Source organism: Euleptes europaea, chromosome 5 (genome assembly GCF_029931775.1).
Source record: "Euleptes europaea isolate rEulEur1 chromosome 5, rEulEur1.hap1, whole genome shotgun sequence".
Classification (NCBI taxonomy): domain Eukaryota; kingdom Metazoa; phylum Chordata; class Lepidosauria; order Squamata; family Sphaerodactylidae; genus Euleptes; species Euleptes europaea.
Genome location: NC_079316.1, coordinates 59,789,283 through 59,814,667, shown reverse-complemented (window position 1 = coordinate 59,814,667; position 25,385 = coordinate 59,789,283). Strand labels below are relative to the sequence as shown.

Below are 25,385 nucleotides of genomic sequence, written 5' to 3'. Positions count from 1 at the left end.
CCCCCCCTACACTTGCCATACAACTTGTTCTGGGCTCCAAACAGGTTTCTCTGGCCTTCTGCCTTCCCAATTTGATTGCTGCTGTTCCCTGCTCTGATAGGGGAAAGGCTGTGGCTCAATGGTAGAATATCTCTCTCTCATACAGAAAATTCCAGGTTCAATCCTGGCATTTTCAGAATGCCTGGGAAGACTGGCAGATGTTCTTACTAGGTAGATCACAATCTTTTTTATATGGGCAGATACGGACCTATAAATTTCTTATTACATTCTGGCCAAGCAGAGATAACAGGGATAGGCATACTGGAAACATTAAGCAACCCTTGACGTCTGATACAGGATTAAGATTCCCTGGTATTCTAAACTAGCCTGTTCCTAGAACAACTTCAAACAGACTGTCATCCCAAATCAAAAGTGTTTAGGTGACAATAAATTAGGCAGCATACCATATATGGTCACTTTCTTCATCCAGTTTGACAATCCTGTTGTTTTTAAGCCATAGCATATGGTCACTGCAGTCAACCTACAGAACAATAGATTACCAAAGAAGGTTCTGTATCATGCTTTGCATAGCCTGGAGATATTCCAGCGTTTGTAAAATATCCTTTGATGCAAATACCCACAAGATAGGGAGAAGAAATACTTGAGATGGAACATACTATTATGCTCTTCAATATGCTTCATTCTCCCCCAGAAGAATGCTGATCTGTCTATACTAAAAACTAAAAGAAACTTCAGTTGTCCCAATCCTAGAAGAGGAAAAGGCAAGAGAAACTTTACAGTTCTTTAGATGATCTTAGTTTAAAAGATTCAAAATTACAAATTTTTAAGGAGACATTAGAGTATGTTTGAATGAAGCAACTTCCAAGATTCCATTTTTTAACATGTGGTTAATAAAGGGAAATGATTAAAATATCCCACCAGTCTTTCCTCAAAGAGGTTTTAAATTAGTGTCACTGTGAAAAGACTGAAGGACACCTCAAATGTAGATACAGATTTTCCTATCCAATATTACACAATTACAGAGCTATATAGATTACACAGTTCCTTTTATACTGTGCTTAAAATCGGAGTCTAAATGTATGCTGATTCCAGCTCTATAACACACATGGTTGAAATAAAACCTGTACTGGCAGCAAACAATGGGCGAAAACGCATGGTCACTTTAGCCTCCTTTATTCCCTGTTTCAGCCAGGATTCAGCCAGGATCGAACGCATGCGTTTCGCAGAAAGTGCGTTCGATCCTGGCTGAATCCTGGCTGAAACAGGGAATAAAGGAGGCTAAAGTGACCATGCGTTTTCGCCCAATGTATCAGTGTGAGAAGTTCCCCCTTCGCCCAATCAAATTATGTTATTTTAAAGCTCTGCCCAGAACTGAGAATAGTGAAAACAACAGGCACAGCACAAAGGCTCTGTGGCACTGTACAAAATGTATTTAAGTAGATTTGTTTTTGCACTGACACAGAAGAATATTGTCTGACCCTTTCAGACCACATTTCTTTTCCTCGATAAATATCGTGTTCATTTGTTGTGCAAGATTCAGGCATCTCTTGTGCAAGATTCAGGCATCTCTTCTCAATATTTGTAAGCACGGGTTCCCGCCTTTTCGGGAGCCTTTGTTGCTGCCCCGGGGAAGGAGGAACGGCCGCAGGCGAAGGGGTGGGGGATCGGGGCCAGCCAACCGACGCGTGCGCGCGTGTGGAGCCTGGCCCGCTCTGCCCGGTTACAGCCCCCTCATTGGTCAGATCTGGGAGGATCTTGACCAATGAGGGCGGAGGGCGGGAGCTGGGTGGAGGCGTGGCTAGCCCCCCCAAGTGTATATAAAGGGGGAAGGGGCCCGCCCACAGCTCACTCCGTTTTCTTGCAAAAGATGGAACAGGCTGGTTGAGTGGAGCATTGGTCGTGGATACTGAGCGGACAAGGTATAGAGAGAGGGTTTATTGTGAGCGTGAACGGAGTCAATGTCAGAGCGGACAAGCACAGAGAGAAGGTTTTATCGGAGCGGACAAGTCTAGAGAGAGAAGAGAGAGAAGAGTACGAAGGGGTGGGGATTTGCTAGTAGTCATGTTAGAGCGTTGACAGGGGAAGAGGGGGGATGGCTTGCAGCCAGGTGGCCCACAGGGTTCGTGTTGTGACTCAGCCGCGTGGGTGCTAACAGTACTGGGCAAGCCGCTAACTGCGCTAGGCAGGCCGCCCTGACAGCCTTGTCCGGCCTTTCCCTCTTCCCAACCCCTCCGTCAGCAATATTTCTGGGGGTTGTTTGTTTTAGCTGCGCTGGGCAGGCCGCTAACTGCGCTGGGCAAGCCGCCCGGACGGCCTTGTCCGGCCTTTTTCCCTGTTCCCAACCCCTCCGTCAGCCATTTTTCTGTGGGTTGCTTGTTTTCCTCACTAACCTCCATTGGATAATGCAGCGTTTTTCATGGCAACAAGTTTCCCTCCCTTCTTTGTTGAGCTTTGGGCAGGGAATTTGTAATCTGTCTGCTCCTCCTATTGGAGGCAGCTAAGCATTACCGCTCCTCCTATTGGAGGCGGATGGAGTTCTTCACCCCCCCTTTTTTCACATGTTGGTGCATGTGTGCTGCAAAAAAAAAAAAAAAGATAGCAGTGCAGGGGAATTTTACTCTGTCTGCTCCTCCTATTGGAGGCTGCTAAGGGTTACAGCTCCTCCTATTGGAGTTCTTCACACCCCCTTTTTTCATATATTGGGGCATGGGTGCTGCGCAAATAATTAGCAGTGCAATACAAAAGCAATTACAACGTCTGAAGTTATTGCTTGCCAGTGAGTCAAAAGCAATTACAACGTCTGAAGTTATTGCTTGCCAGTGAGTCAAAAGCAATTACAACATCTGAAGTTATTGCTTGCCAGTGATTCAAAGCACATTGGCTCTTGTGGTCAACTCACATATAGCTGCCTATCACAGCTGGGTTCTTTTCGCTTTAATTGATTTGCCAGGAAATACCAGGGGGCAGAAGCTCGTATTTAAACCTTATCTAATTCACAGATTTGGCACTCTGGGATAGTCAGCTGCAATCAATGCTTATCTGGCAGGCACCATAGGATCTTTAGTACTAGCTTGCCAGTGTTATCGCATATCTCCTTGCTATTCCCGCTAACCGCTCCTAGGGGACATATATATACGTATTCATTATCAGCATGCCCCCAAAACGCAAGGATGCTTCTCAGAGGCATAGTTCTGCCCCGCAGATCAAGGTTCGGGCTGGGGCTCAGAGATGCTCCAGGGCTACATGGGCCCCTGCTGGGCGGCAAACCCAACTGTAACACACCAGCTGGGCGCACAAGCAGTGGGGTCGGGGGTGCTGGAACCAACAGGGCTGGACGGGCTGCTTCTGATGCCGCCCAGGCAACTCATACTGGAAGGACAAAATCGTAAAGGCCATGGCCACAGGCCGTTTGGCCATGCATAAAGCAAAGGTTAACTCACATGCTGCCGGGTTGAAGGACATTACTTAAGCTGTCCAGCAGCTCTCTGATAAGATTAATGAGTGGAATGCCCAGCAGCTAGAGAGCGATGCTATCCCTGGCCCCAATGGGCTAACCACTTATTGAGGCCGCCCTACAAACGCGCAAGGGAGGGCAGGGATTTTCCCTCTCCTGACCACTTTAGCTCATCTCGGAGCAGTATGACCGGAGGCGACCCAGACGTGGCGGCACAGCTGTTAAGAAAAAGAGTGGAAGAGGTTGGAGAAGCGGAGGCGAGCCACAGACTCATCGTCCTCTTCATCTGACGGTGAGATATCCGACTCCAGCGTTTCACATGAAGGGGTAGATTATTACTGGCTCTCAGCAGCATATGTGCCCAGTCTATCTTCTTGGGCACTTTGGCGGCTGAAGAGGCAACCAAAAACAGTCAGGCCATGGGGAGGCTAAGGAGATGTGGGAACCGACACCAATTGACAGGGGTTTCCTTCTCCCTCACGCATGTAAGGATGGTGAAGATCTTCCTGGTACTCCCCTTCCCAGGAGGTTGAGGGAGGATATAATCAATGGCTAATACATAGATGACTTTACCCTCATAAAGCCTGAGGTGGAGGAAGGCTGGAAGTCCAGGCCTTTCTCAAAGGATAGACGGAAAGAAAAGGGGGTGTGGGTTGACAGCCCCCCCTTGCGATAAGTGACTAGCAGGTTTTGCCATATTCACCAGCATGGTCGCCTCTTCCTACCCAGAGGGAGCCTGGCATCTCCTTAATCGCCAGGGCAATGCGCTTAAGGCTAGGATGGAGCCTGGCACCTCCTTAATCACCAGGGCAATGTGATTAAGGCTGGGACCTTGGCTGGCGATGCTGCTGCCATAGTTTACGACAAGGCCTTCCGAATGCGGGCTTAAAAAAAATGAGAGGTCCCGCTGGGACCTCATTGATGGCAATTTATGGCTGTTAAGGGTCGACCCGCATATGATGAAGCCCAGGACTGAGGTTACCCAGCCTTTATGGACTAACAAACTTCATAGGGATCCTGACAGATGTTTCTGCCGGAATTATGGTGTGGGAAAACTGCCAACATAAAACCTGCAAATATGATCACTGCTGCGAAGTTTGTTTTGGCCCCCATCCCCGTTCTACATACCTGATGTGGTAGCTCAAAATTAAGAAGGTATTAGAGCTAGGCAGAATTTCAGGTCCCTTTACCTACCACCTATCCCCTATCTGAGGGTATCCCCGTAGGGGGCGGTGCCTAAAAAGGCCCCTGGGGAGGTCAGGTCGATACACCACCTTTCATACCGAGGGGCTTTCCGTCAACGATGGGATTCCAAAAGACTTGTTAACAGTAAATATTCCTCATTCGACCATGCACTGTGTTTAGTAAGGTCCTACGGACCCTCCACTTTGCTAGCAAAATGTGGCATTCAGTCAACCTTCAGGTCACTTCCAGTACACCCGGAAGATTGTTTGCAGGGTCTTCATTTGGGGGTTCCAGAAAAGCAGAGGGTCCCCCCCCCCCAATCCTTACATTTCGGGCATTCAGATTGATACCGTCAGTGAGACTTCCAGGTTAGACTTCCAGGTTACTGGAAGTGAAACTCCTGGCCCACGGGCTTTGTTATCTTTGGTCTCTATTAAAGAAAAATGCACCTTGAAAGAGAGGCAGTCTCTAATCTGTCACTTAATTTTTGCCATGAGGGGTGTAAAAGCCCCACACCATCGCATCAGGGAATCCAAAGGTGTAAAAGAGGACATTAAAACTTGGCTTCAGTTCCTTGAGCAGTATCCCCCTGGCAACACAATCTTAATGTGGGACTGGATTTACAGGTCCAATCTGCTGCTGCTGGCAGCATCGGTTGGGGCTTATTTTAATGGGCAGTGGTTTGCACAGTGATGGCCTGGTTGTTGGCATATGGCAGTGCTGCGCACTACATTGAGCGTCTTAACACCGGCAAGGCCAGCATGTGACCAGTAACAGAAGCAATGGAACTTCGTTACTTAGCTCATTTAAAAGACTATGGTTACGCTGCCAGGACTATCGGAGTTCACATGGCAGCCATTTCCTTTTTTCAAAGCTTATGGTTTCAATGACCCATGCGCATCCTTTCGAGCCAAGAGGGCTGTCAAGGGCTAACAATGTGAGGCACCATCCATCAGAGACCCCAGCAGGCCAGTTATGTTGAATATGTTGGCTGGAATGGTTCACCTGCTGCCTTTTGTTTACAATTCTCTCTACGAATCCATCTTATCTTTGGGGCTTTTAGGATCAGGGACCCCTGTGCTCAATCCCATCACAATTTGGCTGGCAGGGCTTTGCCATTGGGGGATATACACCTTCACAGGTTGGCACTGGCAATGGTCATTAGACGGTTTAAGACTGACCAGTCTGTAAAAGGGATGTGCGTCCGGCAAAACGCTGCAACCACTGTAAGGCCATGCCGGGCAAGGCAGTGAAGAGATTTCTAGTTGTTAGGCCGCACACAGAGGGGTACTTTCTGATACATGCTGACCGCACGCTGCTGACTCGTTACCAGTTCATCTGTGTCTTTGAGGCTACAATCAGCTCTCTGCATTTTGCCCCGTCAGAATTTAGCGGTCACTCCTTTCGTATAGGAGCGGCCACGCAAGCGGCCTGAGAGGGCATCATTCCTTGTCAGATACAAGCCATCGGACGATGGCATTCTGCGTCATATAAATCATTTGTCAGGCCTGACCGTGTTTTCTTTTAGCTGTGCTCTGAGTTTTCAGGACCATGGCGGACAGTGTGGATCGTGGGCTCCGAGTTTCAGGACCATGGCGGATCCAGTAAGGATGTCAGCCAGGCTGGAAGAGAAATGCTGAAAGAAATAGCATGGAAGAAGGTAAGATGTATGTGTGAGGTGGAGGGGATGGTTAGATCACCTGAGTTCATTTTTGTAAAAACCATACCCCCCTATCCATCTGTGAATACTTTCGTTCACCTGCACAAAATATGAAAGGAAGGGTCCTGTGGAAGAGGGCTGAAGTCTCTAAGAATTTCAGCTCAGTTGCAGGGTGCAAAAGAATTATAGCCTGAAATGTCTTCCCTGTTGAAACCAATGGAAACAACTATAGTATTTAACCATGCAGTCCTTAGTGGGATGGTGGTGGTTCCACGGTGGCTGGAAGCAGTGGAGTTGCGCTGTCTCTAGAGCAGGTTGGTGTCAGCACAGCAAGCCAAAGAAAGGTTTTAAAAAGATGTTTTTTTAAAGCCCCATGAAACTCTCCATACTGTACCACGAGGCTGCGCCTGTGCGCCCTAAATTTTGTAGGCATATCTTCATGCCTGCAATATGGCACATTTTAAGCTTGAAAGGGGTAAGGAAGCTTCCAAAAGGCAGTTCCATTCCTGGGCATGCCCCCTAGATCACCGGCGAGGGGAAGATACACCAGGGAAACACAGGTGGGAGGCTGCGCCGGCATCCAAAAGCCTTGCTGCTGCAGTGGTCCAGGGGGGCGGCATAAGTTGCCCTACACTGACATCTGTGCCAGTTTGCATGGCACAAGTGGCACGTATGCCAGCGTAGGGGTCACACCAGCTCCTATAAGCATTCTCCCCCCTTAGGAATGGCTGTAGTACAACCAGCTTTACTTCTAATGTTAAAAAACTTTAACTTTCATTTTTTTAAAAAGTGACATATGACCGTGCTCTGAACCTGATTTTTTAAAACACCAACAGTAGCTGAAACTTCTGAACAGTCACACGTACAGTAGATTATAGTAATATGTCTGTGTATAATTGCATGTGTGGCTGCAAAAGTTATCAAATTATACTTATCATTTTAAAGGATAGTATTTTAAAAATTATAATGAAAAGGTTATCTATTAATTTCAGTTATTGTAATAGTTACTAGCGTATTTTTTTAATCAAGACTTCAGTTATGTGCCAAGAGTTTCACTATATTGCCCTCAAGTGGACTTAATACTAAATAACAACTGAAGGTATAGGGGTGGGGGTTTCTGGTCAACATTAGTTTTGCCTGTGCTCTGGGAAAGTTGTTCAACAAAAAGCTGTTTTATTAAGAAAAAATTAAACTCAACCAAGACATGATCTTGGAGCATTTTATCTGAAGCCTAATTTAAAACAGAAAGCATATCAGATATTCAAGGCTTCATGAAGATTTGCCAATGAATAAACATACAAGGTATCTTCACCCATATTCAATAAAGTTTTAAAATTAAACTGTTTTAAATAATGATTAAAGTGTAACTAGGCCTTTCAACAGGCAATGGCATCTCCAGTTAAAGAATCTCAAGATACAAAGTGATGAGTGATGTCCAAAAACTGACAAGTCACAGTAAGCAGTACTGAGCTAGACTGACCTATAGACTGAGTCAGTATAAGGCATCTTCTTGTGTGAATTGTCTTTGTTAACCTTCATCCACACTGTACGCTTTTAAACTAGATTTTACAACTTACTAAAATATATACATCTAGAAGTCTTAACACTGATAGCTCTGTTCTTTTGTTTATATGGCAACATTATGAGTTCCAGTAGCCATTCTGGTTCCAGATAATAACAGTGTCAAAAGAATATGTAAAATAACACCTTTAACTGACATAAACACCTTGGGATCAGCACAATTGAAGAACTGCCTTCACTTTATTATCCTGCCTGTCAACTAAAACCTTTGTCTCAAGACCTATTCACCTACAGAAGGGAGGTGGGTGGCAACCAGAGACACGGCTTTTTTGGAGGTGGGTATCTACTCCCATATGAACCTACCTGACCACTCTGTTCATCTTCAAATGCCATGCTTTAGGTGTCCCAGCCATCTGAGGCTAGATGTCTGGCAACCCGAGAAAGAGTCTTCTTGGTCGTGCTGCCAGAGATTCACCTGTTTCTCTTGATCACTGTCTTGTGAAAGTGGCTGTAGACTTGGGGGGGGGGGTGTTCCCTCACTAACTCTTATTAGCCCTCTTCCTTGTTTGTGCGCATTTTATATGAGATGTTTTAATGTTCGCCACCTTGGAGACCCTGAATTGGGTAGAAAGGCAGCATAGAAATCTTTTAAATAAATAAATCATTGTGGAATGCTCTTCTTTTAGAAGTCCACTGAGCACTAGGAAAAGACAATTTCATTTGCCCAGGCTCCTGGCTGACATTTCCTAATTGGTTTTATTCAATGCGATTTTGCCTACAGTGTTACCTGTAGCACTGTTCTTACATGACTGTCCATGTTTTTATGCTGCTAATCTGCTTTATACTATCTTTATATTGGTTTTATGGTGTTTTAAGCCATTTTTTTCGCTGCTTACTGATATTAAATTCATTATTTTTAGCATTTTATTGTTTTACCATTTTAATCGGGTTACCTCGAGCAAATTTCTGGAAAGGCAGCTAAGAAATAATGCAAGTAAGTAAATACAATACAATAAATAGAGATTGGATGAACTTATGGTAAGAGTTCAGAGTTTGTGGTAGGTCAGGAAGTGATATATAGAAAACCTTTCTTCTTTTTCTAACACGGTGACAAGAATAATTTGGTTGTTAAAAGAAAAAGAATAGAAATGCATGTCTATGTCTCAAGATTGGTTCACTCTAACTGGTGGCTCTAACATGAGCACTTTAGGTGTAAACGTCTTAAGGGCACACAGTTTGAGATGCACAGGTGCTGACTGTATTTAAGGGCTGCAGATACAACGGGCATTAATTGTATGAATGTTCACATAATTTTTTTCAAGAAAAAATGACAAATACTGGCAAGGAATCCCTGCCAATGTTGTTCTGTATTTAACTATTTGCTTTTCTCCCCTAATTTTATTTAGTTTCCTTACAGCTGCAGGACTGATGGGCATACCTACACTGCTTTTAAAAGGACGATGGAAATCTATATTGATAATAGCAGAGGGACCACACAGCTATAATAGCAGAGGGACCACACAGCTATAAATGGAAGTGTAGGGAGTGGGCCAAGGGCAGATGACCAGCAGTACAGAATTAATCTTTTGAAGGTAACAGAAAGGGAATTCTGAAGAACTGAGGCAGTGGTAGTAAACCATTAGAGCATCTACTTCACAGAAAACAGTAAGAACCTTGATAGAGAAGATGAACTGATAACTGCATTGGTAAGAGAAGTTTAATCAGTAGCCACCATCAGTGAATTGGCATTTTTTATTTTCTGAAGTTCAAATAATGTCTCATGTTGGCCTGAAGGATCACATCCTGCCACAACTTAGAAACCTGGTTAAAACTTGTCTTTTTGCCTGTTTTTTTTTTTTTTTACTGTAATTTTACGTTCCCTTCATTGAAGGCATCCAAAAAGCAAGTATTCTCCATTTCCCTGCATGCATGGCAGAAATTACAGAAGCATTCACATGTTTTATGGAGCATCAACATGGGAGTTTTTGCATACCTTCTTCCATCAGCTGCCATTCTATGACAATCTATCAGCCTGATTTTGATTGATTTCATCATTGTTTTTATCTTTGTGTAAGCCACTTCAAGCAAGTATGTGGAGAAGCGGCCTCTTGAAGTTATGCCTTAAATCCTAGCAGCATGAATGTTTCTGCAGCTACTCTATTCTGGGGTCTGATCTTGATCCTACATCCTCTAAAGAAGAAATCAAGTGTGAAGTATCTAGGTTCACAAAAATCATATCTATCATGTGTGGAGTGAATTCTGCTAATTTCTTTGCAAGGGGGCTTGTGCGATTATGTGCAAAGAAAAAATGTAGTTGAGGCACACTTTTACTGCTAGGCAACTGAAGCACACACATATTACAAACAAAAAATGCTACGGAGAGGCAAGTGAGTACAAAGCATATTCTGTCACCAAAAGCTGTACTTTAAGGAAAGTTAAAAACAGAAGAGGGGAGAAGTTCCAACCCAGAATAGACTAGGTAATCAGGAAAGGCTGAAAAAAGAAAAAAATGTATAGAATTAACACTGTCAATTTTTTTTTAAGCTAAGATTACTTGCATAAAATACATGTAAACCATGGTCATAGGAATGATGTTTGAAACTGTGTGGCATTCCCTTGTATTTTTTTGCCGTCTAATCACAGCTGACTTATGACGATCCCGTAGGGTTTTCAAGGCAAGAGACGTTCAGTTGCCTGCCTCTCCATCATGACCCTGGAGTTCCTTGGAGGTCTCCCATCCAAATACTAGCCAGGGTCTACCCTGCTTAGTTTCTGAGATCTAATGAGATCAGGCTAGCCTGGGCTAACCAAGTCAGGGCTTCCCTTGTATACAAATGCAATTTTACTAAAAAGGCTTTATACACTAGGGGAAAGTAAATATATATGTAACCAAAGGTTGTTTTTTTTATATATATGTTATTTCATTAAACCTTTTGGATTATAATTTTACTTTTTTTTGGAACTGACAGTGTTAACTCTATACATAGATTTTCCCCTCTTCGTTGTTTACCCATTAAGAACAAATCACCACTAGATGGAGATATCTGACTAAGGCAATGCTAAATAATTAAGTTGGGGGGAGTGCACACTAGAATTTATACAAAAGAAGAAGTTGGGACAGACAGAGGAGAGGAAATGGAGAGGGATAATATAACAGTAACATTTTCTCTATTATTTTTTACTAATCTGCAATATCTGTCTCCTGGTTGCCCAAAGCCTCTTCTCATCCCTTTAGTATCCTTTCAGATGGTCTGCCTTCCTATGCAAACAAATAAGTAATTCATGGATTATCCACATATTTTGTTAAGAAATGTATGGCTTCCAAAGAAGTAGGAAGAATATTTCAGCATCTTAGATTATATGGAAACAGCATATCCATCAAATGCCAGTTAGAAAATCCTTACAAAGACCACTAAACATTTACATTTATGTTGTGCTGATTTTCATTCAATTGCTTCCATATATTACCAATGAATTCTAATGTACACTGTGCATTTCAAGGAAAGAACAAGAGAAACAAACACACAAGTTCCAATTCATGGAAGAAATGAAAAGACAAAATTCCTTCACATGACTCATAAAGAAAACCATTCACAGCAAGAAGAGGTTGCATACCAGTATATTTGACGGGGTGTAAAATTCACTTGAAATAAATAAATGCATTATCAGAAACAATCCTCATTTAAGAGTGTTCATGTAGATACAAAAGTGGCACTGTGATCAGCAATATTCTCAAGAAATACTCAGATTTTATTTTCAGAAATCTGAATAAGATCTAATACACTTAGGAAACATGAAACATCTCCTTACAGTTACCAAAATAACAAAGTTAGGACTGATCTAGACAATCAGCTGCAAGTAATTTAGGATATGCCGGATAATCTTGCATGGCCCGATTTAAAGACAATATCCAGTCTACACACAGCAGATGGCAGCAGAACCGTGATGAAGGGCTAGGGATGGAGAATAAGTCTGATGCCCTTATCCCAATGGGCATTGACAGAAACTACTTCCACATGGAGGTTTTGCTCCAGCTTGGTATCCAAATCAAACAGGGTTTTTGGAGCATCTAGACAACATTGTCTTTTAATCTATCATTTTCTGTGTTTCCCCCTCACTTTGCTGTAACCCTTCCCAACCCTAGTCTGGCATGATCTTTTGGAAAGATCGAAGTGTGTTTGTATGCCATGTGAATAGGAAGGTCTGCATTTTTGCAGGTCCTACCCACACTGGCACAATTTTCTTTCCTCACCCTCTCATGGCTGCCCCTCCCCCACTGGATGACTTTTTCAAGCTTTTTTGAAAAATGGGCAATTGACATATCACTATAGAGTTATCAAGTTGTAACTAGAGAGCCAGTGTAGTGGTTAAGAGTTTCAGAGACCCAGGTTTGAATCCCCACTCGTGCCATGGAAGCTTGCTGGGTGACCTTGGCCCAGGCATATACTCTCAGCCTAACCTACCTCACAGGGTTGTTTTGAGGATAAAATGGAGGCGAGGAGAATGATGTAAGCTGCTTGGGGTCCTCATTGCAGGGAAAGGCGGGGTATAAATGAATTAAATAAATACATAAATAAGCTATCGGTCTACTAGTACACAGATTTCATTTTAGCAGATTGTTATAACATAATGGTATGTCAATTGCGGATTTTTTAAAAAGCTCCCAACGCCCTCAGGTAGCAAGGGGATGTCAGCCATAGGGGGATGCAGCAAAGGAAGTGCAAGGAAAACTGCCATATGGTTGTTCTGTTATCACCATGAATGCCTCTGAATTCACAGTAGCAATGAAAGTGATACAGAAAATCGCATACAGGAAAGGGAGGCTGTCTGTAAAGTAATGTGGCATAAGAGCTAAAGCTGACTAGTTTCAATGAAAAGTATTAAAATCTCTTATGTTTTCATGAAAGTAAAAAGAGCCCTTTGGTTCTTGTAGGTTATCCGGGCTGTGTAACCGTGGTCTTGGTATTTTCTTTCCTGACGTTTCGCCAGCAGCTGTGGCAGGCATCTTCAGAGGAGTAACACTGAAGTAACTCCTCTGAAGATGCCTGCCACAGCTGCTGGCAAAACGTCAGGAAAGAAAATACCAAGACCACGGTTACACAGCCCAGATAACCTACAAGAACCAATGAACTCTGACCGTGAAAGCCTTCGACAATAAAAAGAGCCCTGCTTGATCAAAACAAGGTTTAATCTAGCCTGTTTCCAGTACAAGCAGACCAGTGCCTCCAGGAAACCTAACATCCAGGCATGAAAGCAACAGCTGGCTCCTGTTATTATTCCTTAGCACCTGGTAGCCACTGCACATCAACGTTAATTACATTGTTAATAACTAGTAGCCATACAGTGATCTATCATACACAAATTTGTAGTTTTAAAACATTTAAGCTAATGGCCATCACCATACTGTGTGACAATGGATTCCTTGAGAAATATGGATTCGGTGAAACAACACTTTTTTCTGTCTATTCTGAACCTGCAGCTGATAATTTTATTAAGTGATTTCAAATTATAACATTACAAGCAGGAACTCGCAAGGACTCTTCCCTTTTCCTTCTCTCCTTCCCACCCAACAGCCAACCTACATTGATCTGCCCCTCGGTTTACAGCTTTCCCTCTCATCCCCCCCAGCAGCTTCTGCCTAGGAAACCTATGGCCCAGTTGTGTGGTGCTGGCCTTGCGAGTTCCTGCTTGTAATGTTATAATTTGAAATCACTTAATAAAATTATCAGCTGCAGATTCAGAATAGACAGAAAAAAGTGTTGTTTCACCAAATTTTCAGAGTAGCTATATGGGACTCTCCTTGCAAGAACCCCCAAGTTTGGTAAAGATTGTATTTATCTCTATGGAGGCATAGGGCGAACTTTCCCACTGCTTAAAGCCCGGCTTCTCCATTGAGATACATTGCAAAGATCACACTAAAGAATCTGAACACAGCCACTTGCCAATGCTTTTCAATGGAGGAGGATGGAGGCAACCCCTTCCAGACCCCATAACTCCGGACCCCCTGACCCAATCTTTACCAAACTTGGGGGTTCTTGCAAGGAGAGTCCCTTCTAGCTACCCTGAAAACCTGGGACCTCTATCTGCAAAAATGCCCCCCAGGAGCCACGAAAAGCCCCCATAGGGTTTAAATGGCCGAATTTAAAGCCGAATTCCTACCTTTACTGGTATGGGAAATTTGGCATTCAGGTTTTCCCAGGGGAGGGAGGCCAATAAACCCAAACCTGAATTTTACTGATTTTTCCCCCAAACAACCCTACCCAGCAGCTAGAGACCAAGGAACTAAATCTCCAGCCCTCCTGGGGCTAGGTAAAGAAGTCAGCCCTACAAGGTGGTACACTTTCAAGTTGAGTTCCCAAAAACAATTACTGTCGTACCTGTAGCCAACAAGGGCCAAAGTACTGGGTCCAGATTGAAGCCCCCAAAACCACCACAAAATATAATTGATAAGGTTTAAGCTCAGTATCAAAGAAAAGTTCAAAGAGAAGCTCCCAGAGATGCTTACTGTGTGGTAGATGAAAAGGAAATGAGCATAAGTGCAATTCCTCCCCTTTGGGCATATACGGTGTAGCATACTGAGGGGAAGGGAATTTTTGCACCTTTTTTGTAGCTCTTGAAGTTACTGAGATGGAGCAAAACACATCAGTGTGATGCAGAGACCACTAAGAAGTAACTTATTGTTCTATCAACCACTTGTTACTTGGTAATTGGGTTTGGGTGCTGATGTACTTGTTCTTATGGTTCTTCCTCAGCTGAAAATGGAGCACAAAATCTTTTAAACACCAGATGAACCTAACTTTATCAAACTACAATCCAAAAAAAGTATGACATTAAAAACAGAGTTTTAATTGCAGCTGTAAAAACTGACACATACAAAGACTAAAGTGGGGGGTTCCTTGGGGTTGATGTCATCTGTCAAACAGCAATACAAAAATAAGAAGCAAGTAAGTTGTATAATTTATTCAATAACTTGCAAAATTTCAGACTGCCCACTCAACTATGTGCCTCCTACACCTTCCAAGCTCTTGTAAAGTTATGATTTTCACATTCTTGGGCACATGTTTTACATTTGCTGCCAAATATTGAAATTATCTTGCACACATTCAGAATCAGAGGCTTTTTCAAATACAGCACAAATATATTTGTTCTGTTGGTAGTATTTTTTTCCCAAAACAAAACCTCAGTATCTCCATTTTAGACCACTTGAGAATGAAAAAATATTATTTACAAGCAGTAGACCTGCAAGGATTTGCAGGGGGCATCTCATTTCCTCCTGTATCCCCCTCCTCTGCTATTTCCTCTTTCCCTTCCCTGATAGCCACCAAAGCCTCTACCTTTTTTCAGCTTCCTTCGGTCCTTTCTATCCACAAGCCAACCAATATTTATCCGCCCCCTTATCTTTTCCCTCATTCCCTCCCCCTGAAAGTCTGTCCCCAGAAAAAGTCTGGCTGAGTTGTGCAGTGGGCACTACAAGGCAGTCTCAGTTGCACGGTGGCTGCTGGGCCAGGCCTAGATGCATGGTAGCTGCCAATGTAGTTGAAATTCCACTGGTCATCTTCAGGCCTGTCTCCAGTGGGTCTTCCTTCATCAGAGGACATGACAGGGAATGGGATCTCTTCCAGGGCTCTTGTGGCCTCCAAGTTCACCTCTGCCCTCCCCAGCTTTACTTTAAAGATACAAAGACTTGGAAGGCTCAGTAATATTGTAATAGTTACCTAGCAACCTTCAAAATTGCCACGAAGAGCTCAGTGGGCATTCTTTCCTTGAAGCTACAGGCATTGTATTATTTTTGGGAAGTTTCCCCCAGTGGTTTTTTTTTTTACATTTCAGATTTTTCTGCAAACCTGGGACTTTCTTCAGGTTTGTAAACCATTCTGTACCAAGATCAATTTTGTGAATCTGTTGATCATATCCTCTATAGTGAAGTTCATAATTAGATATATTACAAGCAGGGGACCCGCAAGGACGTATTTACTTACATAAGAGCATAAGAAATGCCATGCTGGATCAGACCAAAACCCATCAAGTCCAGCAGTCTGTTCACAGTGGCCAGCCAGGTGCCTCTAGGAAGCCCACAAACAAGACAACTGCAGTAGCATTATAACAGGATCATCACGTTATTTATAGTCCGGTTTTGTGACTGGGACTCAAGGCGGATTATACAGAGTAAGTCAAATACAATCAACAAGATAGGACATTTAATAAACAGCCTTATTGAGCATGTCAGCACTTCTGGAATTTTGACAGTGGGTACTATCACCAAATGGCAGTTATACTAAACAGACCAGTCATAAAATAACTGTCATAGGAGGCAATTACAAAATGTTGGGAGGTTCCATCAGGTATCCTCTGATGGCAGCAACTGTGTTTCTAAATGGGCATTCCCTGCAGACCCAAAGATGATGCCTTCTGGGATCTTCTGAAGCATCTGCTCCAATGAACTGAAGAGAGCCAAGATTGGTACCTTGCTTTGGGGAAGAGGTGTTTTGGGGAAGAAGCAAGTTAACACCACGAAACACATCAGTGGGCATCATGGTGCCCATAGGTACCATATTAGAAATACCTAGTTTTACAGGTTCAATTTAAGGAGCTAGTTATTAAAGTTTTTCATGGCCCTGGATTAACATGTCTACAGGACTCAATAGGCTCCTCTGCATTCTCATTGCAATGTTACAAGGATTGAGAATAGTATTCAGACACATCCCTACATTTGGCCAACAACGAATATTTCTGATCCTATAATGTAATCATTGCAATGGCACATTCATGTGGGGAATCCTTTTACTACAAACGTGCTTTTTGTGGCAAGAACGATGAACTCAAAAAAGAATAGACTATAATGTAACGAAGTCATATCCAAAGCCACTCTTAACCTCATGATCCAGTACTGTCCTGCTCATGAAAGGAGTCAATCAATCGTTTATTTACAGCCCTTGGCCAGATATGAAAGAAGTAATTTCATGAGCAGAAGGCATCTTTGGATCCCACCCACAGTTAAAATCTCTGATAGCTTAAAGAACTACTACCTAGTGTTAATCAATGTGGGTTTATAATATTACACTCTAATTGCATATACGTGATATACACTAATAATCGGCTTGGTGTTCAAATTGACTGTAGACGACTTGTTCTGAAAAGGCAGGCAGATATGCCAGTATTGAAACTGATGTACACAGTTTAGAAGGTATAATCTTTCAATATGAGAAAATGAGCTAAATAAGCATATCTTCATGCTCTGTTAAGTTAGACATAGATCTGCAGACATCAAAGATAGAAGAAAACAGCTGAGTCACAGAATGCTTATAACAGATTCACTTGCTTAATGCAAATAAGCTACAAGGACTAAAATATTTTACGTGTGATATGAAACTAATACTTGCCTTCAGGGAAAGAATGCTCCTGCTACACAGACATACACAGACTTCTTGACCTTTATAATTATACCCAACTAGGATACCAGCTAGTGTGGAGTCTCTTCTATTTATAGTAACAACAAATCATTTTATCTTAGCTACTGTCTATGAGTCTGCAAGATCAGTTAACATGAACTCTGACAGATATCTTAACATTCCTAGTATAAGGTTTGTCTAATCTGAAGGCACTACCACACTCACAATGAGGAAGCTATCAAATGAATATTCAGTTCAGTGATGATTAAGAAGAGAAAAATACACAAGACAAGAATGCATGAAGAAAATTTGCTCAAAAATATAACAGCATGACTGAGAGAAGAACTAAGAACAAGAACAAGATTTCTTGTATGGCGTAAACTATTTCTAAAAGCCTGAAACTCTAATAATACAATCTTTAGCCCCATATCTAAATGGCTTAGGAGGGTGATTAAACCCTAGGCCAGAGTATCTCAAAGATATGCTGGTATGTCAGTCAAATCCCTATCAAACCTCAATCAAATAAGCCCTCTCCACACAACCCCTCATATGTTAACTGAACATGCATAAATGGTGCACTGGCCACACCCCTTGCCTATGCATGGCTCCCACCATGTGAAACAAAGACACCCACATTTCTATTTTCACAGAATGCATAAAACAGAAATGTTCAGGAGAACATTTTTATAAAGGGGCTATAACCGTAGTATAATTGAACAACTTAGAAGGATTTTTTTAATATATAAAGGACTAGAATACTCTTGCCATGTTTATTGTATATACCACCTTGCTTTTACCTTTATAATCCACTTTTTGCATTATGGTATGTTCTTGCCTTAGGCAGGTTTCTTTTTGTTGTACTGTTTTCCCTGTAAACCTAGTACTACTGCATTATTTATTGAATATCATGCTGTCTGATCAAATTATTGGTTTTTTAAAAAATATTTTGTAATCCACTTTGAGACTCAGCGAGAAAGACAGGGTACAAATAAAGTAAATAAATAAATACATAAAATACACCAGCTCGACACTGGCACAGCCAAGTTAGACTGTCTTAATGCATTTGTCCCCTATACTGGTATAACTTTATTGTATGCTGGTGTCAAAGATACTATACTAGTGATGGGTACTCAATATCAGTTTAAGATCAGCACAGTGATGGATGGACCAGTACAAAGCCCCAGGATTGTACAGGGAAAAGGGCACATCAGCAGAGATGTAAAGTTCCCAGAAATTTTGAATCTATGTTTAAAGAGTTTTGTTTTTTAGGAAGAAAAACAGAAATTTGAGGAAAAGACAGAATACAGGCAATACTTAATTTCTTATCAACCCTAAACATATTTTACAGCTTTCACAAAATACAATGCACTATTTGTAACTTGGTTAGCACATAAAATTGTACTATTTGGCATATTTATGTAAAGTAAAAATATAAATGCCTTAGTTTTCTACTAGCAAAATTACAATTATACTCCAAAACAGCTGCACCTTTGCACAGCCTATTTCCTAGTCTTTCAGATGGAAAAGGTGAGACTACTAAAAGCTGAAAGTTCAGAACAGAAGTAAATAAAAGGAAGTGTGTTATTTGGACAGAAACAGTCTCATACCATGACAGGAGGACTAGCACCATGTCTTGATATTGTTAAACTCTGTAACATTAAAATGTCGAACTCTTCAATTATGTATTGTCATCATATACATTATAGTTTATTAATTGAGGACCATATCAGTCACATATAAACAATACATACACCTCTGAAAACATTGTATAAATCTAGGTTATACATGGGAATTATTATCTAATGTGGTAGATTGTCTTGCATAAAAAACCTTATACAACACATACTGAGCAAGTAAAACCTTATCTTAGAAATATTCCCTGAATTCCAAAAGAGAGAAATATTTTATAGTTTTATTCAGTGCTTCCCAAGATGTCCAGGATTTTTTTTTGGACTTTTTCCCCTGGTGGGGGGGGGGGGAATCACATATCTACATATCGGGAGAAAAACAAGACTCTTATACCTTATACCTGATCAGATCTTGGTTCTTTCCCTAAGGATGGAGTAACATTATGTCAGCCAAACAGTTAATATAAATGAAACTAATCTTAGTAAACTCGATGGTCAACAAAAAAAACTAACTGGGCAGAAAGATGGGATACCAGTCTTTTAAACAGACAGAAACTGCAAGCCTCTTTTTTCTCTCTGTTGCAGATTCAGACTGACTCTGCAGCCAATCATAGTACATGACCAGCAGTACATAAACCCCAGGCAGATTATATCAAAGGACTGGCAGTATGGCATTGTGTGGTTGGGTACCCAAGGTTCAGTGGAAAAGATAAAATAATAATAGAGAAATATACTTTATTTTAAGCTGCTATATAAGAATTAAAATGATAAAACATGGCACAATGGCATCTGAAAAGGTTGATAGACTTATATCACACACCAGTTCTCTCTGCTGGGAGAGAACAGGATATCAAATAAGCTATGTTGACATTATAATAACTCAACAGGCTGCAAGTACAGATATTCAGTCTTTATTATTACAGTCCTCAACCAGTAGGTAAGTAGAGGTAGAGTATCCCTTATCCGAACTGATCCGAAAACAGGACCCTTCAAGCTGGCATGCAGGCAGATCTAAGCTGCCTGCTTTCAATGTTTCCTCTCACCTAAAAGATACAGTGTACACTGCATCACAGGTGGAGACTGAAAGCCTGCCATTGTTTGTTTGTTGTTTGTCATTCTCTTGTTTAACAGCTGACACAGGTATTCTGGTGAGATAATTACACCTTTGCTTTCTAGTGGTTCAGTGTACACCAAATTATTAAAAATATTGCTTAAAATTACATTAAGGCTGTGTGTATAAAGTGTGTATAAAACACAAACGAATTTGAGTCCCATCCCCAACATATCATGTATATGCAAAAATTCCAAAATATTCCAATATACAGAAAGATCCGAAATACGAACCACTTCAGATCCCAAGTAGTCTGGATAAGGGATACTTAACCTGTATAGTGGGACCACAGGACTGTAAGGGAACACATTGTCTTCAACAGAAGGTAATCAAATAGTGAAAGGGAAAATCTGAAAATAATATTTTTATAATACATTACTACTGGATACACTGAGAACTTGAAAGTCAAAATCTGAAATTAATATTTTTATGATACTTTACTAACTTGATACGAGTACTTGAAAGTCAAAATACAAATTGTTGACAAGGACTGCAGTATAACACAACAACACATCAGGGAAAGTGGTGAATCTTTTCCTTGGAAACTGGAATCAAGCCATTATCCTCAGGAAGCTGGAAAGGAAGGGATTAGCTCAATGACAGATGTCCAGGCAGAATTAGGAGGAAAAGTAGGCAATTTCTACATAGGGGGATCAGGCACAAGTAAAGAAGCATGAAGTGAAACACTGTAGTCCCTAAAACAAACAAATTTAAATCATCAGTCGTTTGATGGAATAATTTTGTATTTCTATAAATACATTTTTACTGAATACTATTAATTTCTCTGAACCTTAGTTGATCGAGGAATAGAAGATTTGGCTTTGCTCCGTGAATGGGTTTCACAGTGTTACAGTCTCGAAACTCTGTTGGGTGCGACTGCTTGCAGACACAGCAGATTTCCATCTGTCATCGTTATCAAGCTGTGGCTGTCAATCTCCGAAGTTTCACGGGAAGCCTGATGTTACTAGTCAGCTTAACCTACTGTGCACACGCCACAGGGCAATAAACCATAAAATTATTGTTTTTATAACAAATTGGATTTAAAATTGATTTCCCTTATTCAAGCAACAGGATTCTTAGATTCCTAAAAATGCATGACCATAACATGTATTTAAACACACATACATGGCAAATTAGGGAAGCTAATATCAAGATACATCATATTTCAAGGGACCTGCTCCACCTAAAAATGGTGAGGTAGGCTACCTAGCCATTAAGTTGTGGGTTGACCCAAATCAATGGGCACCAATGGAGAACAGGTGGGATAGGAAGAGAGACAGCATTTAGGTGTGTGAAGTCTGTATTTCATTCATGCTATTTCTGAAACACAAGCTCACTGGCCACAACTTAGGAAATTACATCATGTATTTGGCAAATATTACAGGATATAAATAACCTGGTCCAGCAAACTGTTCACAGAAAATAAATGCAAAAGGGAACTAATTTGCTTCTTAACAGTTGTCACTCTTAAACCCACAGGTCTGTCACGCCTGATATTTTAGCAAAAGGCAAGAAGCAGCAAGTAGATCGAGTCCAGTGAGGAATAAAGAATAACCAAAAATCATCCCCTGAGATTAGAGGTATTGCAGAGGTTAATTTGATACTTTGTGCAAGGCTATCAATGTGCAAACATAAATAACATGTTCTCATTCCATACACTGCAATCTTTAATATGAGCAAAGGAATAGAAAACATGCTTGCTAAGCTGTAGCACTTCACTTGATAAGACATCTAATGGCTCCCAATAATGAAAAGTATTTATTTATTTTATTTTTTCATATTTTTAATCCGCCCTCCCCGGCCAAGGGCGGGCTCAGAGCGGATAACAACAATAAAAAACAAGGTATAACAATAAAACTTTCACAACATTTAAAACCGTAATATCATTCCCAAGTATTAAAAGACGGTTGCTGTACCATAGAGCTCGCAGTAGCAAGAACTGCCAAACAAAACAAGCTAGTCAGCTATTCCCCCCATAATGTCAGTTGTATAAAAGAAAGGCAGGGGGAGGCCAGCACTGATATCACCTGCGGCTGTCCTCAGTTGTAGGCCTGGTGGAATAGCTCTGTCTTACAGGCCCTGTGGAACTCTTTCAGGTCCCGCAGGACCCCGATGTTACTAGGCAGAGCATTCCACCAGGCAGGAGCCAGGTTCGAAAAGGCCCTTGCTCTAGTCGAGGACAGTTGCGCACTCTTGGGGCAGGGGACCACCAACAGATTGTTATAAGCAGATTGTTATCAGCTATCCACTTCCCACCTAAGAATTCTTTTCAATGTCCTCATTTCATTATATTTATTATACATACACATAAAAATGTACCCTTAAAAATTGTGTGAGGAAGTGACAAAGCATATTTACAAATACATGTATCATAGAAGCACAGTCATCAAGCAGCCATGATTTTCTGCAGTTCCCCATCGAATGAACTCTTGGTGGCAAACCCAGGTTCTCTCTGCAAGCTGGGTGAAACAGCCCTAGCCTACCTTCACCTCAGCCCCCCCTCCATATAATTTATTTAAATTAGTTTGTGCCACTTGCGTTTCTCTTTGTATGTCTGCAGCCCAAAGCAAAAACCATGCTGTCATTTTTACTGAGTCACTCAAAACCACAACCAGTGTGGTTGCACTGATCAGTATGTAATTACTCATATGACGTCATCTTCAGGACTCAGACCTATGGAGCAAATGACCATTAATCCAAATAACTGTGCTACAAAGCATCATTTGTCAAGCCTCATTCTTTATAATCTAGTGATCTGAGAACAGCAGAAGTAATCCTGTGGAGACTGCTGTGATATCAAGCCAGGGCACTGGCCCACATATCTGTCAACAGCGGCTTCTTACCTCATCTGGATCACATGATCTTTCACTTTAAGATACTGTGTAAATGGGGATGCTAGAGTGAGCCTGGTATAAATCCTTCAACAGCAGGGTCATTAGGCTAATAAAGCATTAAGTACAACATTTCTTTTCTACTAGGCACTTTGAGAAATATTGTTAAGTACTGTAATAACAACAACAAAAAGTCTTAGAAAGTAGTATGGTGGAGAGGAGGGGGCAGAGAGAGGGGCTCCCTCTGCAACATGACTTGATGCCTGAACACAAATACATATGATGGCACATTATACAATACACACTTTTTGTGTAGGTAACAGAGGGAGAACGACCATTTACTCTCCCCTTTCAGCCTACAAAGACACACATACAAACACTCAGTAACTCCCCAACTTATCTGCTTCTCCCCATCGGCCCTTATGTCTTCCGCCCTTCTTAGTTTTTCAGTGGACGAGGCAACAGTAAGGAAGGGTCAAATTAGCTAAGACACTGGAAGGCATCTGAATACAATTTTAAAAACTGTTAAATAGCAGTTGTGGGGTATGCAGAGAAGATTAAACTCTTTCCCAGGCTGCCTTTTTTTTAAATCTCACACAGCCTCCACAGAAGATATCTACTCCATCGGAAGACACATGCAGACAACATATACGTAATCTGTTAGTTTTTCCTACCAGGCAAAAAAACAGTTCTTGGGGGCTATCTGAGCTTAGGAGAACAGCATAGGATGAAAGGAAAACCTCCATTCCTACCCCTGCGCTATTAACATCATCCAAGCTGGTGGGACTATTTGCCCTGAAGATCAGTTCACAGATTTTCCAGGGTCTTGTCTGGTTTAAACCAAAGATAACAAAAAAAAAAAAAAAAAAAAAATTGCAAGCATTCTGAGCCAAGAGAAGCCACTGCTGATCACCTAGGTTGGAAATCAGCTAAGTAGGCTAAACCCAGTCCAATCTTTCACCAACACTCAGCATGAGTTGCATCATTGTCTATATACTAAAAGCAAAGTTAGCCAAATAAATCCAATGACTGGAGCTGTGAACAGGCAAGACAGATCTTTGTACAAACCTGAACAATACCCCAGGCTTGTAGGAAAATGTGACATCTTAAAAAAGAAAAAGAAAAACCAAACGGGAGGTTTTAAAAACCCAACATGATAAAAGGTGACTGTAGCTTTAAGCAACAGATTCCCTCAGTGGCTGTTGCTAGGCAACCACAGTTTCCAGGCTTGGTTCTGTCAGTAAAAGGCGGGGAGAGGGGGCATGGCCCTTTCCAGGTCTGTTTTGGCCTTTGAGGGAGGACTCATTGCGGCCAGGCCTGGCTAGGGTTACCTGCTCCAGGTTGGGAAATTCCTGGAGACTTTGTGGTGGAGTCTAAGGATGGTAGGGTTTGGAGAGGCCTCAGCTGAATATAATGCCACAGAATCCAATCTCATTGTGGAGAAAGATGGGGTATAAATGAAGTAAATAGATAATAAATATGGTTGAAGATGGGAGGCAGATAAAAGATAGGTTGGTGAATGGCTGAGAAGGAGAGAATGAGACATGAAAAGGCAGGGCTGGATCTTGGGGGGTCTGGTGGAGGCACCTACCCCGGGTGCAAGGAGAGGGGGGTGCTAGCGCGGGCATGAGGTGAAGGAGCACTGCTCCACCATGGCATGGGTGCAGCTACCCACCCACAGCTCAGCTGTGTATACTGCCCGGCTGGGCCCAGCCGCTACTCTCCCTCTCTTTTTCTTTTTGCAGGGGTGGATGCTGTGCGCCCAACCCAGAACATTTGTCTCTGCCTCTGGGACCACCAGCACATGCCTGGCTCCAGCGGGGGAATGATAACCCTACATACAACTCGACCATGATGTTCCTAGGTAAAAGTTGTTGGGGGGGGGGAGGAAGCTGAAGACAGAGTGGCAAATAAAGGTATGTTGGCAGTTGAATGGGAAGGAAGCAGGAAAGGGGAGAAGATAGGCTTTTTGGGAAGGGAAAGAGAAAATAGTGGATGGGGGGAAATGAGTTGCCCCCCACAAGTCCTTGCGGGTTTCCACTTGTAAGCACCTAATATGGATAAAAGGATCAGTCTGACTTTCCATTATTTTTCTGCAAGCTTACTGAATCTGACTACTCTGTAATTTCTGTGTTCAATCATCCATTTGAAAACTGAGCTCAGAAACAATACAGATTTATAGTAAGCTGAGGGTAGTTCACAGAAGGAATTTTTATCAGCTTCCCCTTCCCTTGCAGCACATAAACTCAAACTGCTGCTGAAAGAACTGAAAGATCCTCCAGAACAATACTCATTCAGCCATGATGGCTGCAGCAACAACGACTCAGCAGGAAACACTTTTACACTCTTGCGTAGTCATGTTCAAGTTCATGGAATTTGAGTGGGCCATGATTCCAAGCACATTAAGCATATTCCAAATAACTTCTGGATTGTTTTAATTAATGATCCCCAAAATAATGCAGAGTGTGGCAGCACAAAATGCTCCCCAAGTAGAAAAAAGGAAATCATGTTCTGAATAAAAAGAGTTCTTGTGCCTGCAGAAACAGTTATCTGGACCAAAGTTCAATTTTTTAAAAACATGAATGTGTGGTAATTAGGCATTTACT

The 25,385-nt window shown here is 41.9% G+C and overlaps 1 protein-coding gene across 1 annotated transcript in view; it reads right to left on the bottom strand.

The window, feature by feature from the left end:
- Positions 1 to 25,385, bottom strand: part of RBM20 (RNA binding motif protein 20) — a 119,212-nt gene that overhangs the window by 50,073 nt on the left and 43,754 nt on the right. The window lies entirely within an intron of this gene.